Source organism: Sceloporus occidentalis, unplaced genomic scaffold, assembly GCF_023333645.1.
Source record: "Sceloporus occidentalis isolate IW3139 unplaced genomic scaffold, rSceOcc1.0.p SCAF_154, whole genome shotgun sequence".
Taxonomy (NCBI): Eukaryota; Metazoa; Chordata; class Lepidosauria; order Squamata; family Phrynosomatidae; genus Sceloporus; species Sceloporus occidentalis.
In genome coordinates, this window is record NW_028317134.1 from 1,959,209 (window position 1) to 1,976,305 (window position 17,097).

Consider the following 17,097-nt stretch of genomic DNA (forward strand, 5'->3'; position numbering starts at 1 on the left):
GGCCAGAGGTTGGCTCGCGCAGGGGGCAATGATGTGACACCACGGTAGTAGTGCTGTAGCTCCCATATAAAGACATGTTTGTTACAGTGAGTGTGTCTGTGTGTCACATTAAGTGTGTGTTAGTCTGTTTGTAAGTGTTTAGTTACAGTGAGGGGGCTAGAAGCCAAGAGGCGCTTTAGATGCCAACTGGGTCCAAATTTGACAGCCCTCCCTTCTGGATGATATTCAATCTCTACGCATATATCTAGGTAATATGCCCATGTCCTCAGAGTGGCACTTACATGAGTCCTTGTGGGTCCATGGGACCCAGGCGGCACTTTGACAAGACATGTTCTTTTAGGGTAGATTCATGGAGAAATTGCATTACTGGCCCCTCGGTGCACTTCCACAAAAAGGCATAGCCATGTGTGTCAGCATGAATGTGTATGTATCAGCATGAATGTGTATGTATTAGTGTGTTTGCATGGATGTGTATTTGTGTGTTCGCATGGGTGTGTATATGTATGTGGTGTGTGAGCATGGGTGTGGATGCATAAAATTGTGCACGTGAGTAGGTGAGTTACTGGGGAGGAGGGGGAGCAAGGGACAGATGGCGGTGCCAAATATATGGTCCATGCCAAATACTCCCCTGACCTGGAGTCGAAGTCCAAGAAGTGGATGAAAAACAAAGACATGGGAAGAAGTGGACGAAGACAGAAGAAAGAAGACAGAAGAACAAGAAGAGGCAGGAGAAGAAGTGTCGCTGCAGGAAAGAAACACAGGCACGGAAGCAGTCAGCGAAGAAGGTAGGCAAGACATTGAGAGACAGTTTGAGAGAGCATGAATGAGAGAGTGTGAGAGATCTGAGTGAGAGTGTAAGAGAGCATGGCTTTGGTGGGCATGGCTGTGGGAGGGGTCAGCTTTTTATTCTTGGACCAGGCAGCACAATGTCTTGGGCCGGCCCTGCATGTCCTAGTACTATTTGTGTAGGAACCTTTGTATGTGTGTATGTATATGCCTCCCTCTGTGTTCATCCCTCCAGATGTGCCCTAACATTCAATGTCTGCTTTGGAAGCAGAACCCCTTTCAGCTGACTCTGAAATCTATTATTCATATACAATGTCAATTTTCCTGTTCCCTTACTCCCACTTAGCATTGAAGGGGTGCAGGGATTTACTAAGACGTTTTATGTGACTTTGTCAGCTATTCATAGCTGCTTATGTATATACGTATTTTATTTACGCAATTTAATTTATAAACACATTTCTGCTGTTTCTATACACATTTTGGGGCTGCAGAACACCAGGATACACTCATACCCTACATTCTGAGCTCCTTAAAAGGAGGGACATCAGGGAAAGAAAGATGGATGGAGGTATTTAGTCCCAAAGTACCTCCAAAAAGGGAACACTTGGGAGGTGTGCTATCCTAGATTCCTGTGTTTGTGAAATGGAAAACTATTTTTCTGTTCCTGTAGGACTAGAATTACCAAACATAGATTTGCAGTGTCTGTAGCCTAATTATTGGGAGGCTGTGGTTATTTTTGTACACAGTTGGTACAATGGAAAATCTCAAGCAGAGGGAGGAAGCAAGGTAAGAGGGTGGACCAATGGAGAGCGGGCAAGCCGTGCTGATCGCATAAGAAGGAGAAGGCGAGAGTGAGTGTGATTGTGTGTGTATGTATATATTTGTGTAAGTGTATGGTGAGTGTGTGTGTACTGTATGGCTATAGCATGTGTGTAAGTGTATGATGTTAGCATACACATGGATCAACTTATAGAGGTAGAGTGAACATGTGTTAGTATAGAGTGTTAGCATGTGTTAGTGGTGTCAGCATATGGTGCTAGAGTGTCAAGGGTGAGCCTAGGGTTCGTCATGCAAGGAGCAAGATATTTTTGTAAGTAAATGTAGGGCGTTAGAGTGAGGGGGTATTAAAGTGAGTTTGCGAGTTAGAATGTGTGTATGTGGAGTTATGGGGTGCAAAGAAATACTGTACTCAGGTGCCACTAACCTTAGTCTCAGGGTCCAAATATCCTTAAGGACCTATCCACAGCTGCCCCTTTCTCCACTCATTCTCGTTCAATGACCCATTAGGGTGTGATTAGAGGAAGAAAAGCTTCAGGAAAAATGAGGATAAGAGGTCCCACTCCCCCCAACTAGGTAGCCAGATAGTCAGTCTGGGCCTGCCCCAGTTTAGATGATATCTTCCATTGGCATTTCCTATCAGAAGTTGTGCTTCGTGTGATCGGGTGCGAGTTCGTCTCACAAGCTCTGCAGAGACTGCCTGCTTTGCGGGATATCTCTTTTGTGTTTTCCAACGCTGGCAAGTGATGTAGGCTGGAATTGGCTCAATTGATTTCACAGCTCAGTTGGCAGTCATGGCAGATCTGTCGAGGGAGGTATTCTCCTTCTATGTCTTTTTATTATCATATTATTATACCATTTTGCTGTAATTCATGGACAAATTATATTTCTGGAATTTTAAAACCAAGTCAGTAAGTATTGAATAATGCAGATTATCTAAGGAGCCAAAGAGACAGAGAGAATTAAAGCACATTTCTCTACTTTTTCCTTAATCTGTTTCTGATTTTCTTGATTGTGTGGTCAGACTAACATTTCCTAGCTCTTCTGGCACAGAGAGGTAAGTGTTCTTATAATTTTACAAGGAAATGAGAACACTGTTTACACATTGAGATGGCAGCCTGATGATCCTGTGCTTTCCAAACATAAGCAGGAAAAGCTGTATGTTTTTTATGCTGCTTAGAATTTAGTGCTTTACGTATATATATATATAATGCATACACGATCCATAAAACCTTATAACCAATAAACCAGACAGCCAGCACCTCAATCATAAAAAATAAGAAAACCGAATAACATAAAATGTGTTGTAAATGAGAATGCTATGCAATATCACTCAAAAGCAGGGCAATAAGCAGCGGAAAACCATTGGTTACTATACATTAATTATAGCATTTGCACCAGAACTTTTTAAGTGAGGTCAGGCACTGATGTTGGATGAGACGCCCGGCTCGCAATCTCCATTCCAGTCTATCCTAAAGGTGTTCGATTGGGTTGAGGTCAGGGCTCTGTCTTGGTATGCTAAAGGGGAACACTTCCTACTTTGTGGGAACAGTTTGAGGAAGGTCTTTTTCTATTCCAGAATGACTGGGCCCCAGAGCACAAAGTAAGGTCCATAAAGACATAGCTGGATGAGTTTGGTGTGGAAGAACTTGACCGGCTGCACAGACCCCTGACCTCAACCCCATCGAACACCTTTGGGATGAACTGGAACAGAGATTGTGAGCCGGGCCTTCTCGTCCAACTGATATAGCTACAAAGGGGAGACCAACTATATATTTATAATGTGATGTCATAAAAGTCGCTGTTGTTGTAATGGTCGGGTGTCTCAATACTTTTGTCCATATAGTGTGTGTATGTGTGTGTATATATATATTTATATACATATACATATATTAACCCGTAGCTGACAAATATCAGTTCTCTTGAAAATACAAGACTTCCTGAACTCTAGCTACTGTAATTGTTCATTTGGTTGAACATACAGAGTGACATCTTGTGTTGACAAATAGAGGCTCCCTAATTAAAACTAGATGTATATATATATATATATATATAAATATAATGTTTAAATATTGCTGACCATCACAGATAAGGTTCTGCGCTGTAACATGTGGAATTTATAAACTCATGGAAGGAAATTACGCATTTATACATCAATTGGGTCAGTCAATTTAAGGGTTAACACGATAATGACCAGACTTGGCTAATGTTGCATGCCCTCTCATGCTATCACTCGTAAAACAACTCACAGACTCATTAATCTCAAGGCATCTGAGGGATGTGTGCAAACAACTTAAAATTTTGCGAGTTACAGATAAGGGAATGCAAATTTAGTGCTATTCTTCATGAAATTATATCATTATAATGTTTCTTATAAAAACATTTGGACCCCCTAAACCTGTATGCTTTTAGCTGCTAAAACCTAGAGCTGCACTAAAGTCCAGGTTGCTTAGGTCTCTAGAAATGAATTTATTGCCTCTGAATTGAACTATAATCGGCCTAATATAATATCAGTTGTGTTCACCAAAAACTGAAAGCTTGTGTACAATAAATATTAATACATAGTGATACGTCTCCTGCAATATTTTACATCTATAAGATACACAAATAGCTCTTTATTTATCATGGTAGGTTGCCCTCTAGTGGCACCATTGAAAACTGCTGTTTAAAGTGTGTATACAGTTTTTCTTTTCTTCATCTTGTGTTATTGCTTTGGACAATTAGAGTTATTTCTTTTTTTCTGTGTAATCCACATTAGTAACAGCCTTGAGTTTAGTGCATAAGACTAATTCTGCAAACTTAAAAAAATATGAGTCCAGTGATGTCCCTCTTGGAGCCAAGATCAAAAAACACGATCATATCAATTTGAAAGTGGCTGGTCAGGATGGTCGGCTAAGCAGTTTAAAATAAAGATGAATACACCACTAAATAAACTCATGAAAGCCTACTGTGAACCACAGGTTACTAGAATATGGCTCCCTGTTCTACCACCTTCCTCATCGTATGTTAATCTGTATGTATCGACAATGAAAAATGACTGCTGGTTCTAAAAACTATGTTTTTCAGTATAATGCTATACTTTATTGGCCTTATTTTAGAATGATGTGCTTTTCTATAGTTATTGATTCAATTACCCTTTTGTTTCAATACCCATACTACACCCTTAGATTGTAAGCTCATGGGCAGGGGCTCAAAAGCCCACCCTTCCTGCCAGGAACTTTGTGTTAAAGTGTGTTAAAGGGTAGATGGCAGCTCACAAGCAGGGCGCTTAACTCCTGATGTGTCTGTATGTACTAATGTATATTTGTTGTGGATGTGTTAACTGCACCAATTAAATTGCACAGTGCTGCGGAATTCGCTGGTGCTTAATAAATAAAAAAGGCAATAATAATAATATTAATATATCAGAAAAGCTAAAATGAAACAGAGAGCTTAAGCAAAATATATCCGTCAATAAGCAATCTGATTCTAACCAGTAGCATATGACACAGATAACGTGTGCAATTAGAAAATTAGTACCAGCCCTCGTGACTAGAATGACACAATATGATCCATTGTGAATCGGATTGTGATTGCATTGCTGCATTGGATGAACTGGAAAAATGAAGCATCTAAAGACTGGAAAGGGGACTTTTCTTGCTCTGTTAATATTATACGTGTCTCCGTTATTTGCTGGACCTCTCCATGCACAATGTAAACTGGAATGGTATGTACCGGTATCAGCAGGAATCTTTTGTATAGTTATCTCTGATGTTCCAGGGCTGGATGTAAAATAGTCTGTACTCATAGAGCTTAACATGTACGTTTGCTCATTTTTAAAATTAGATTTTACATTATTTTAAGGCATTTAATTGTTTTATTTGGATGCATTCTCAGAGGTAGAGGTATCCATTTTGTTTAGAATGGCAAGTGGAAGAATCTGGTGGCAAGTAACGGATTTCTCTTTCTGGTGTGGGTTAGTTAGATGGTCCTTGAGACTATTGAGAGTAGATGTCCAGGAGCAGCTTTTCTTCCTTTACTTATCGGTGGTCTGATTTTGTCTGATTTACTTTCCATTTATGCAGGATGATGTTTTATCTTTCTTTATAAATGACATTTTTTTGTTGCATATTCCTTTCTAGCATGTCTAAACATTTTCAGAAGTAAGTGAGTCTCAGACACATCCAAATATTAAAACATGTTGTATATGTCATCCTGTGATCTCAGACCAGTGTACCATAAAAACCTTTTTTATTTGTTCATTGGTATAATATAACTATGATACCAGCTGGCCTAGCTCCAAATACAAAGATGGTGATAATTTAAGTAATGGACAGTCTTCTTACTGTCTTATGGCACATATCTGGTCCACACGTTGTCCTTCTGGTCCACTTTGTCGAGCCCTAGTTCCAGTTCCTTTAAATCCAACCTAAACCAGGCTTACATTCTTTTTAGATGTAATATAAGAAAGCTCTACTTTACAAAGATGGCGGTAGATAAAAGGAATTAATAGCGCTTAATACAGCGAGGGGATTTAAACATCCATGGTATAGACATAAATCTATCCTGAATCTAAGACAAGACCAAGGACTGATTATGGTCTGAGTCTTCACATCAGAATGGTTCTATCTGCTATCAAAGTCTATTTTTCTTATTCTAAAATTATCTTTCTTAGCTACTTAATCATTACTTTCCCGTTAAACCAGTATCTGCAATTAATATCTGCAATATTTTGCAAAGCCTTCCTAAAACATGGGTTTAAGAGAGAATATATTTGCAGCATATTAATCCCAAATCAAGTCTTTGCAGCAGGGCCTGTTTTAGAATCTTAAAGATTGTATCCTTAATTATATATGCGGTATATTTTATATACATATGTCCCTGTATATATATATATATATATATATATATACAGTATATATATATATATATATATATATATATATATACACCACTCTTTAAGCCCTTGTGTAGATATTCATTACGTCTCATCAACAGATAGTACAGAATAACATTAGATTTTGAAAGAAAGTTTTCATCATGTGAGTTTGCTGGGTGTGCACCTCCCATACTGTACAATGTAAAGTAATGCATGACTCGTTTGATAGAGGATCTCAATATTTTATTGTAGAAATAATAATCAAAACCTGGCTTTAATTAATTTAAGATTACTATAAATTCTTTAAGAAACACCATATTGCCTGGCTCCCCTCACACGAGTGATGTCTTCTAAAAGGCACCATAAAGGGTGTTCCAATGCGTGCTACTAGATCTCAAGATTTTCGGATCCCTTAAAGGCATCGTTTACTATCCCTTCTAGACCCACTAAAGAAGAATATATATTGATCCGCTGTGGGAATACTTTGATATGCATTTCTTGCCTGAGGTAGAAGCTGCAGCCCTGCTACAGTCTTTCACCTCTGTGGTCCTACCATTACTGCTACTGATTTGGCTAGAAGAAGCAGCCAATCAGTGACCGGAAATAGCTTCCCTTGAAATATGTGGGAAAGCTTTCAGCGCATGTATACCCGGGTCTGAAGAGAAGTGAAAATATTTTTACAATATAATAATCAGATATGTTTTTATTCTATACATTTATAACAATCTGGTTTACAGACGATCCCATTTTTTTAATTAGACTTTAAGGTTCACCCATGCATGGATACATTTAAATCGTTAACGTGAAGCACTAATAATTTCAATTTGACTTAACATGATAACTGTTTGTTATGTAGGAACTTTGGAATCCCGTGTTTCAGTGTGTACACGGCTTTGGTCAAACAAATTAAGCTGTGGACCGCAGCAGATAACTGTAAAGAAGGAGGAGAAAGATGTCTTTATGATGTAAGTATGGCAAACGACTAACGCTATAATACATAGTCAAAATGAACCGTACGGTAAAAGCATTTACTCATCTTATACAATATCTTGTTTCCCTAAAGATGCTTTGGGAGCAACATATTGTAGCTACAGTAGCGGAACTACTGTACTCATTGTACTCCTCTCTCAAAAACACAAACCAACACACACATATCCAACAATGTATGTTTTGCTTCTATGGCCTTGTGTGCCTTGGTGGCATGCTATGATGAAGCATTGTCAAATAAAGTATATATTACGGAAACATTAGGCAAGCATGGTTAGATAAGTATTTATTATAAATAAAAGTTCTGAAGGAAAAATATTGCTTTTAGTTCTGAATACTTTGCAGTTCTTGGTTCTGTTTCTGGCCCCTGTAGATATATTTTTGGAGAGTTGACCTTCACATCTTCACTGGTGCTTCCATTTAATTTAATATGAATTCTAGCGCTACATTAAAATGATGCTAAACCATCAGCAACAAATTAACAGATATAGGAAAGGCTGAACTTGATGGACGCATGTCTTTTTTCAGCCTATATAACTGTGTAACTATGTAGATAAAGGGAACGGCTCTTTTTAAGAAAACTAAACCCATGCTTCCCTTGTGCACCATATATAATAGATACGGTGTTACACATCTCAACATATGCATCCATTTATAAAAACCAAATATTTAGAGAGATGCTTTCCGCAAATATGTGCAATAGCTAATTGTGTGAATTCTCTCCCAGCTCGTATCTGCTAATGAACATTACGTAGTGGCAAAGCATACCAGCCTAGTAGGCCAATACGTTGATGACCTGACTTTCAAGCTGATCCCATATGAAAAAAAGCTGTCTTGCCATGTATCTGTAAGTATTGTCGTAAGGCTTGAGATAAGTATTGAAACAAAGGAAAATTGCTGTGCAATTCTGATGTCACATCTTCACTCTTTATTGCGTCATCAAACATGATAAGGGAATGTAATGGTAAGTACCATGATAAAGATAACTATTTTTCTTTGAGCCTCATATACTGTATATAATAATGTAGTTTGTGACACACAAATATAAAGATGATGATGCCCATAGACCGGAGTTCTGCAAGCACATGGAACGTATAAATAACCTCACCGGAGCCAACATTTCCATCTGACATAACTTTTATCGAGTGGTTGCAAAATGAAGAAAACACTGGTGGCGCTGTGATGGACCCTGCAGCGCATGGAGGCCAAAATTTGCCACTGTCTCCACCGTCACCGCGCCTTCCGGGATTTCGGCATAATCCCTTGTCCCTTGAGAACGAATTTCTAGGTTGAAAAATTGGGCGCTTATACTCGATTGCACAATTTCATTGATATTGAGGTCATGAGGTCCTTTATAATGCATTGTGCATTCAGGAAGTTGAAACCACTTTGTTATGATTGCTACTTTATACATAGCTTTGCTCACAATAAAAAATATTATACGAAACAATAGTCTTAAATTGTAAATTCTCCCAGTTGCATATCTAGTGTTTGGTTCAAGACTTTCCTACGGAAGGTCCACTGAATAAAATTGTATTTTCCCTTGTTGTTCCCAATTTATAGGCTTTCTCAGTATCTGAGCCATGGTACATTGTGCTGGATAAAGGGATAAACTACTGCAATCTACATAACCTTGTGGAGGGTAAGATTTACAGATAAAAATATTTTTTATATATATGATTGACTTTGATCTAATAATGTGTTTTGTTTTGGTAGGTAGCGGCTTGGACACAGTCCAGGGATACACAGAGGAAACAAATGATTTCAAGTGCACCCAGTATTCCTCTGCTAACTGTACTATATACTAATGGCGATGTTTGACGTTATTACATGCCTAATCTTTAATAAACAAAGCGATCTAAGAGTGGTTACTGTGTAGCCTAAAATCATTCTCGGAAGCCCTCTGGGTGTGACCCTGCTTCCTTGGGTCTCTGGGTCAGTTTCTTTTTGGCCAAATCCACTCACTGCCATCCCTCCCACTCACTGCCAACCCTCCCACTCACTGCCATCCCTTTCCACTCACTGCCATCCCTTTCCACTCACTGCCATCCCTTTCCACTCACTGCCATCCCTTTCCACTCACTGCCATCCCTTTCCACTTACTGCCATCCCTTTCCACTCACTGCCATCCCTCCCACTCGCTGCTATCCCTCCCACTCACTGCCATCCCTTTCCACTCACTGCCATCCCTCCCACTCACTGCTATCCCTTTCCACTCACTGCCATCCCTCCCACTCACTGCCATCCCACTCTGCACCCACTAGAGGCTGTCATCCCTTACACATGGCTAGCCTTTTTTTACTGTTTTGTTTCAATCTGTGAATTTTGCCAAAATGGAAGAAAATCCCTTTCCCAATAGGGGTCGGGGCCATCCTAATAAGTAAGAGGGCCGGGCAAGCTGCCCCCTTCAGCCCAATTGTACCTGAGTGTGAGTGAGGTGGAGATCTGTGCAGCCACCCACTGCTGGGTGCTGGGATATAGCATCATATCCATGCATTAAGCACTGTGATTCAGTACAGGAGGTGTGCGCTGCCAGCTGCACAGACCTCGTCCTCCAGACTTTGATGGCTGTTGAAGGGGCACAAGGGACTGCTGCTGTGGGGTCTGAAGGTAAGCCTGAAACCACGGCAGCTTCCCATTTTGCCGTATGTTACAGATGCCCCTCTTTGCCGCTTTTTGACAGACTCTCAAACTACAGGTTAGGTAGCTCCGGAAATCTTCCGGCACTCAGCATTACAAGCCGGCACCGAGACCGAACAGGGAGACTCGCCGCAGAGGAGAGAGCGAGGGGCGCAGAGCGGGTACTGACAGCTTGGTAAGCGAAAACCACTCTCTTTCTCTCTCTTTCGCTTTAAAAAAAAAAAAAGGGCTTGGGGCGGCGAAGTGCCGCCCCTTCAAAAGTGCCGCCTGGAGTGGTTGCCCCACTCGGCTCCATTGTCGGGCCGGCCCTGACAATAGTATTGATTGTTTCAACTAAATAAAAAAGATGGTTTATGAACTCACAAATGGACTACATGAAAACAGGCTCTTCTCATAAATTCAACCCTTTACTTCCACAATATCTAAAATAGATGAGAAATCTCAATATCTAAAATAATGAGAAAAATTAAAATAGATTAAAATAGAAACATTTGATTAATGAGATCCGAAACACTTACAGAATGTATTTCCAAATAATCTGAGATGTACAAATAAGACAATGATCTAAAAGGATCTGAAGATGTTGTCTTTATCCAAAAAACGCCTTATAGTGCTTTATGGGAAGTGCTTTGGTAAAGTGCTTTAGTCTTCCAAGGTACTTCCAAAAAAAAAAATCTAAAAAATCCACAAAAAAGTGTCTGCAGTTACAGGGGCATTTATAAACCAATTGTGTTGGAATCTAAATTATAAAAGCAAAAATAGATCAAATATAAATAATTAAGAATAAATATCTCAACAGTAAAAATATATATATCGCAATAAAAACGTATTTCGCCTCCATGTGGCTAGTGTGTGTGGTTGAAAGCTCATGTATGTGATTAAATATAAAAAAATACATGAATATTAGCAAATCACTGAAGTTAAATTATGGTTTCCGTCTACTTTGTGTACAGAGCTGAAGTATATTGCAAATGCCCCGCTGTGAACTACATACTCTTGACTGCTAGCGAGGTTACATAAAGCGCGGTGTCATCACGGAGTCCTGTGGAACACTGCGGCATATAATGCTTTCTTAATGTTTTTCCTCTTAACTTTTTTGTTGTTTTTTAGTCTATTTTTATGTGCACTCTGACACAGAATATTGCTGTGAGACATTCCTCGCACTGAAGGTTAATGAAAAGACATAGCATCCCTTCATCATGCTGCACTGGGCAATGTTATCTTCTCAGCAGGATTCACAAGTGTCTAGGATTCATTAATTCTGCTTATTGTGATCACTGTTTTTTAAAGGTTCCTTCTTATTTTAATTTATATATATATATATATCGTATTGGCCCGAATATAGGCCGCACTCCCCCCCCCCACTTTAAGTCTTTAAAGTGGGGGTGCGGCCTATATTCGGGGTCTAGCGCCTGACGCCCGGGACATGCAGTCTCGGGCGCGGGGCAGGCAGCGGGGTTAGGATACAGATCCCCCACAGCGGTGCAGGGGACCTGCATCCTACTCTCTGATACGCTCTGACAGCCTCCCGGCACGGGAGGTTGTCTAAGCGCATCGCGCAGACGTTCACCGGCAGCGGCGATGAGCGTGAACGACCTCCGCTGCCGGCACGTCTGCTCGATGTGCTTTAACAATCTCCCTTGCCGGGAATTCCCACGGGGGGAGTCCCGGCAAGGGAGATTGTTAAAGCACATCTTGCAGACGTGCCAGCAGCGGAGGTTGTTTCTGCTCCCATCGCCGCTGCTGGTGAACGTCTGCGCGAACAATCTTCCTTGCAGGTACTTCCCACAGCGGAAGTGCCGGCACTGGAAGTTGAATACGCGTTATGCGTAGGTGTCCCCCGCTGGCCCCGCAAGACCCCGTGGAGTCTGGTGTGGGGGGGGGACATCTTGGGGACAGAGTGGCAGCATATCTCGGGGGGGGATAGAGTGGCAGCATATCTCAGAGGGGGGATAGAGTGGCAGCATATCTCGGGGGGGTACATCTTTGGGACAGAGTGGCAGCATATCCCGGGGGGGGCAGAAACTTTTTTCTTTAAAAAAGCACCTAACTTTTAGGGTGCGGCCTATATTCGGGTGCGGCCTATATCCGAGCCAATACGGTATATATATATATATATAGAGAGAGAGAGAGAGAGAGAGAGAGAGAGAGAGAGAGAGAGAGAGAGTGATCAGCAACAGTGGTGACGCAGGATAATTTTTAACCTGTAGGAACATAATTTCATGACGTACCTGGTACATTATTGGCCGTGAAGGGGTTAAATTATCTGTACTGGAAATTACCTCAAATGGGTCTATTTACTAAGATGCAAGTGCATGTGAGATTGCAAAGAAACATGCATTCACTGTACTTACCAACTTTTGCTTTAAATTTCCCAGGACATAAATGAGACAGAGCCAAATGTAGGCGGAGTTATATGGTGCTGTGTGACTCCACCTACTTTAGGCTCCACCCCTGCTGCCCTGGGGTGTCTGGAGTTGATTTAGCGTCCCGACAAATATAGGACTCCATTATAGGAGAGTCGCGATCACGTGAGTTGAATAAAGCAAACAACTCGCCTGAAAATAAAATAGTAAAAATTCACCACTGAAAAAACACATGCAAAAAAACAGCGCTTTTCGCCTATTAACCTATATAATATGTTCATATGCCTTAATGTAAAACAGAACTGTACCGAAAATAGTGCAGTTGAATTGTAGAGCCCTGCTACCTAAATAGTACAGGGCGGCATGTGGTTCTGGGGATAGATGATTAGGTTCATTTAAAGGTCAGCTATAGACTTTAATGGGAGGTCAAAAATTCACAGGTTCTTCTTTAAAAAAATAAATAAAGGTGCTTAGATATATAAAAGAATATTCTAGGTACGCGCTATTAAGTGAAGGGAGTGTTCTTAATGCCTCAAGGGGAACTGCTGGCTGCGTGTATAACCGCTGAGCAGGAGAGCCGCGGCGAGGATGGAGGAATTGCTGGAAAAACTCCCTCCTATAAAATAAAAAATATATATAATTCATTTATTTTTATAAAAAGTGTGATCAATATTTTGTCGTGTACTTTTATTGGGGTTAAAGTAAGTTAAGTGTCGGTTAGCCTTCTGGCTTTAGGGGTGGTTGGCTTTGTTTTAATGTTTTATTGATATGGAGGTGAGACTCTGGGTTTGGGCCGAGAGTTTCGTTATAGGTTATTATTGTTTGGACAATAATTGTTATTTTAAACTAAATAAAAGTCCACGGCCTGTTTTATTCCAGTGGCAAGTGTTTGTGTCTTTATTTCAAATGTTTTGATACTTTTGTATCCCTTACAACTACATGTACTTTTGTTAAATTTTGTTGTTAATCTGTAATTGCTTCAGAAAGAATAATTATACAATAATAGATTTGTACCCATGACTTAACTAGTCAGACTCATATGAATTGCATTCGATCATGACAATTAGGTTGTAGGTAATACAAGGGATTTTGTGACATCTTTCCCTGCTTTCATTTAAACATCTACAGTTTAGCTATTATTCAGCATGGACGATATACATAAAATGTAAAATACTTCAGATCAGTCAACTAACTTTTTAAATGGGCTTCAATGGAAAGTATCGGCCAGCTGCCTCAAGAGTTATTGGCCATATACAGTATTTGTACACTGAGTATGCTGTTCTATAGACGGTATCCAAGTGTAGCTACACCATCAATGAGATGTGGCTTAACATTACTTATTAAGTGCTGAGTTGGCATAAACCACTCACTAAGAATTTTATAGGGCAAGATATTCTAATAAAGTCCAAAGACAGAGTCAACACTAAGATCATGGTTTACCCCTTTAGTCCTGGGTAAGGGTTAAAAGAAGAAGACAAAAAGATGAAACAAAAGCGACATAATGTATACAGAATGATAATGAATATAAATATTCTTAAACTGCATTAATGAAACATGATAATGTTTCAGTGCGAGTGGCAATGTTGGGATTATTTGTGCTGTGATCACACATTGATAACACTTCCATACAATAAGCTATATTTAAAACTATTTTAATTTACTGTACATTAATTTTGTCTAATTAATTGTGATTTTTTTCTACAGTTAGAAGAAAAAAATCACACTAGATTTAGATTAATGTTTTTTATGCTACAGTGTTCTGTTTATATGTTTGTGATTCCAACTCCAGCAGGAGGAGCTGTGTTCCTGCAGAAAGATGGTTCTTTTGGTTAGATTTTAGAGATCGTGTGTTTTTTACTTCTAATATTTCAATTTCGTATGGAAACGCGGTAACAAAATGTTGAAGTATTGGCATAGCTCTTACTTTCGCTCAGCTTAATAACATTTTTTTTGGGGGGGGAGCAGGCAGAAGGGCACTAATATATTCACTAAACTTTAGTAGTCACCGACTTTACCAAGTGCTATGAAATGCACACCCTGGCTGAGCTAGCCTTACATAAGGGCCATCGAGCCTTGATGAAATCATGCCCCGAACTGTGCAATCTTATAAGCAATTCAGCATTGACTAGAGCAAATAGCTATAAAGGAAAGCCACAGGTGTATCAACATGATCAATCTCTATATCTACTTTTTTTAAACATATAAAATAATTGAATTTGTATTTTTTTGTTCTTAAGCTTGCTTTTAACCCATAGTTTTACCAAAAGGAGATAACAGTATTTTCCCCCACATTAAAGTGCATATGATGCCTGGGGTGTCTCTTTAAAAGCACCCACTGCAGGCTTCCAATTCTGGAGGCAATGTTTGACCTAGTCTTATCACCACAGCAACTGATGCAATGTTTCAACCATAGGGTAATTCAATGATGCTATGGTCATAAGACAACTTTCCAAACATTATCAGCCATACTTTTAAAATATCCCCTATAGAATAGTAGATACGGGAAAATATGCTCTCATTGACTGGTAGCCCTGCGGAAATCTTGACAATATGCTGGCATCGTCGGTACGGATCACATATTCTTTGCTAAAGTACTAAATTTTAATAATGCTGGCAAACAGAAAGAAATTGAAATATTCCTGAATTATCTTGTAAACTGTTGATGTATAAAGGTTTTTAATAAATAGGCATGGTAAGTTCTTTTCACATGTCCAATACCAGTAATACTTAGACTTGCTGACTTTGGCTAGTTGACTATATATATATATATATATATATATTAAAAAAACAATTATTGCTTATATAATGTAATTATAATCAAAAGAACAATTAACAGTCAAAGTGAATGAGTTAAATAAGAGATGTCTGACTTTTTAACACTTTTCGGAAACAGAATTCAGACACAATTCTAACGGGTTTAATACTGATTTAGGTTAGGCATTTTACTATAGGCAAATTAACTTTGCAAAATATTTTAAGTACAATTCCAAAGTCTCGGGAGAACATAGCACATGCTCAAAAGACGAGCATTACCTAAAATCTAGAAGAAATGTTCTTGGTTGATAATACGTAAACATCTTCATTCATGTTTGTTGTATATACAATGGTGTTTCTTTTACGTAATGGTTAAAACTTTTTTTTTTTTTTATTATACTTTGGCCAATTTTTTACCCATTTTTTGCACTTGTGACATCTTTTTAAATCAGTGCGTCAGTATTAGCCTTTATTGAACAAAAGATGAAGCGGCGTGGAATCAGTAGAATCAAACTGGTAATATCCCAGTAGGACTCCAACTGGTGTGTAGAATTCTATTGCATATTAAATTAGGAGATTATTTTAACTACACCATACGTTTTTTTTGTTATAAAATCTGGACACATACTGTAGAAGAGAGAGATCTCAGTTACTAATGATTTATTTTTATATCTTTAATTATATAAAACATAACATGTAGTTTGCAGATTATCAGCAGTCTACACATTGTGGCTTGGTGGGATGCTTCAAATGGGATTTGTATATAGTGCTTGGGAATTATCTTGAAAAAGCTCCATAAATAAATATGATGCATATGGCAGCTTATGTTTGCTTGCATAACATACTTATGTCAAGTACTTTGGGAAATGATGCTATTTGCACATGCTCCAGCATGCATATGGATTCAGCACTAATTGCTACACATACTATAACAGCAAATTTGAAATGTTTTTTTGTAATGTGTTTGCATATTCCCTTTGGAGGATTGCAATATTTTCGTTTAAGATTTGGAAGATTTAGAGGTGCTAAAAACAAGCAAATTATGTTCAAATGTTCATAAAATGTATTTACCACGGTCATCGGCATTATAAAAAAAAACACCAGCTAACTTAGTTTATGGAATACTGACCTTACAAATAACATAATTTGGCGATTTGTACAAAAGCCACAAAAACAAGATCAGACACCCCCCATGAAGTGGATGAAAACGAGGCAAGAGGAAGAGGAGGATAAGGTGAGAGAGCAGGTGGAAGAGGAGAACAGAGATAGAGTCAGAGGTGGAGAAGGTGTGAGAGAGGAAGAGAAGGTGAGAAACAGAGGAGGAGAGAGTAAGGAATGGATGAAGAGGCTGAGTGAGTTAGTGTGTGTATATGAGCATATGGTGTTAGTGTGTGTGTGTGCATATGAGCGTACGGTGTTATTGTGTGTGTGTGTGTATATGAGCGTATGGTGTTAATGTATGTGTGTGTATATGAGCGTATGATGTAAATGTGTGAGTGTGAGGAAAATTCCTAGCTTTTTACTTAGTTTTCGCCCACTTCGTGTGGTGTCTGGCTTCGTTCTTGTGACTTCTATGAATCGCAAAATTTGTATGAATCTGAATGCGCAAGTTTAGTAATGATTTGGTTTCATGATAACCTTTTACTGCATATCTGTTTTAACATTAGAAAACGTAAATGTGCAAACCTTAGAACCAGATTAGGAAATTTAGATCAAAAACTCAATATTGCAACATGACATACGGATTATAAATTTAATATAGCGGGGGCACTAAGGAAGTGAGTTTATATAAATCAACTAATGATTGCTGCGTTTAAATCAAACAAGTTGCATGGAAAATGTGCAGGGAAAATGCTCAGAAATAGCTGTTCATTTATAGATACAATTTTTTTCTAAGCGTCACAACTACTCGGAGGAAGAATATACCCT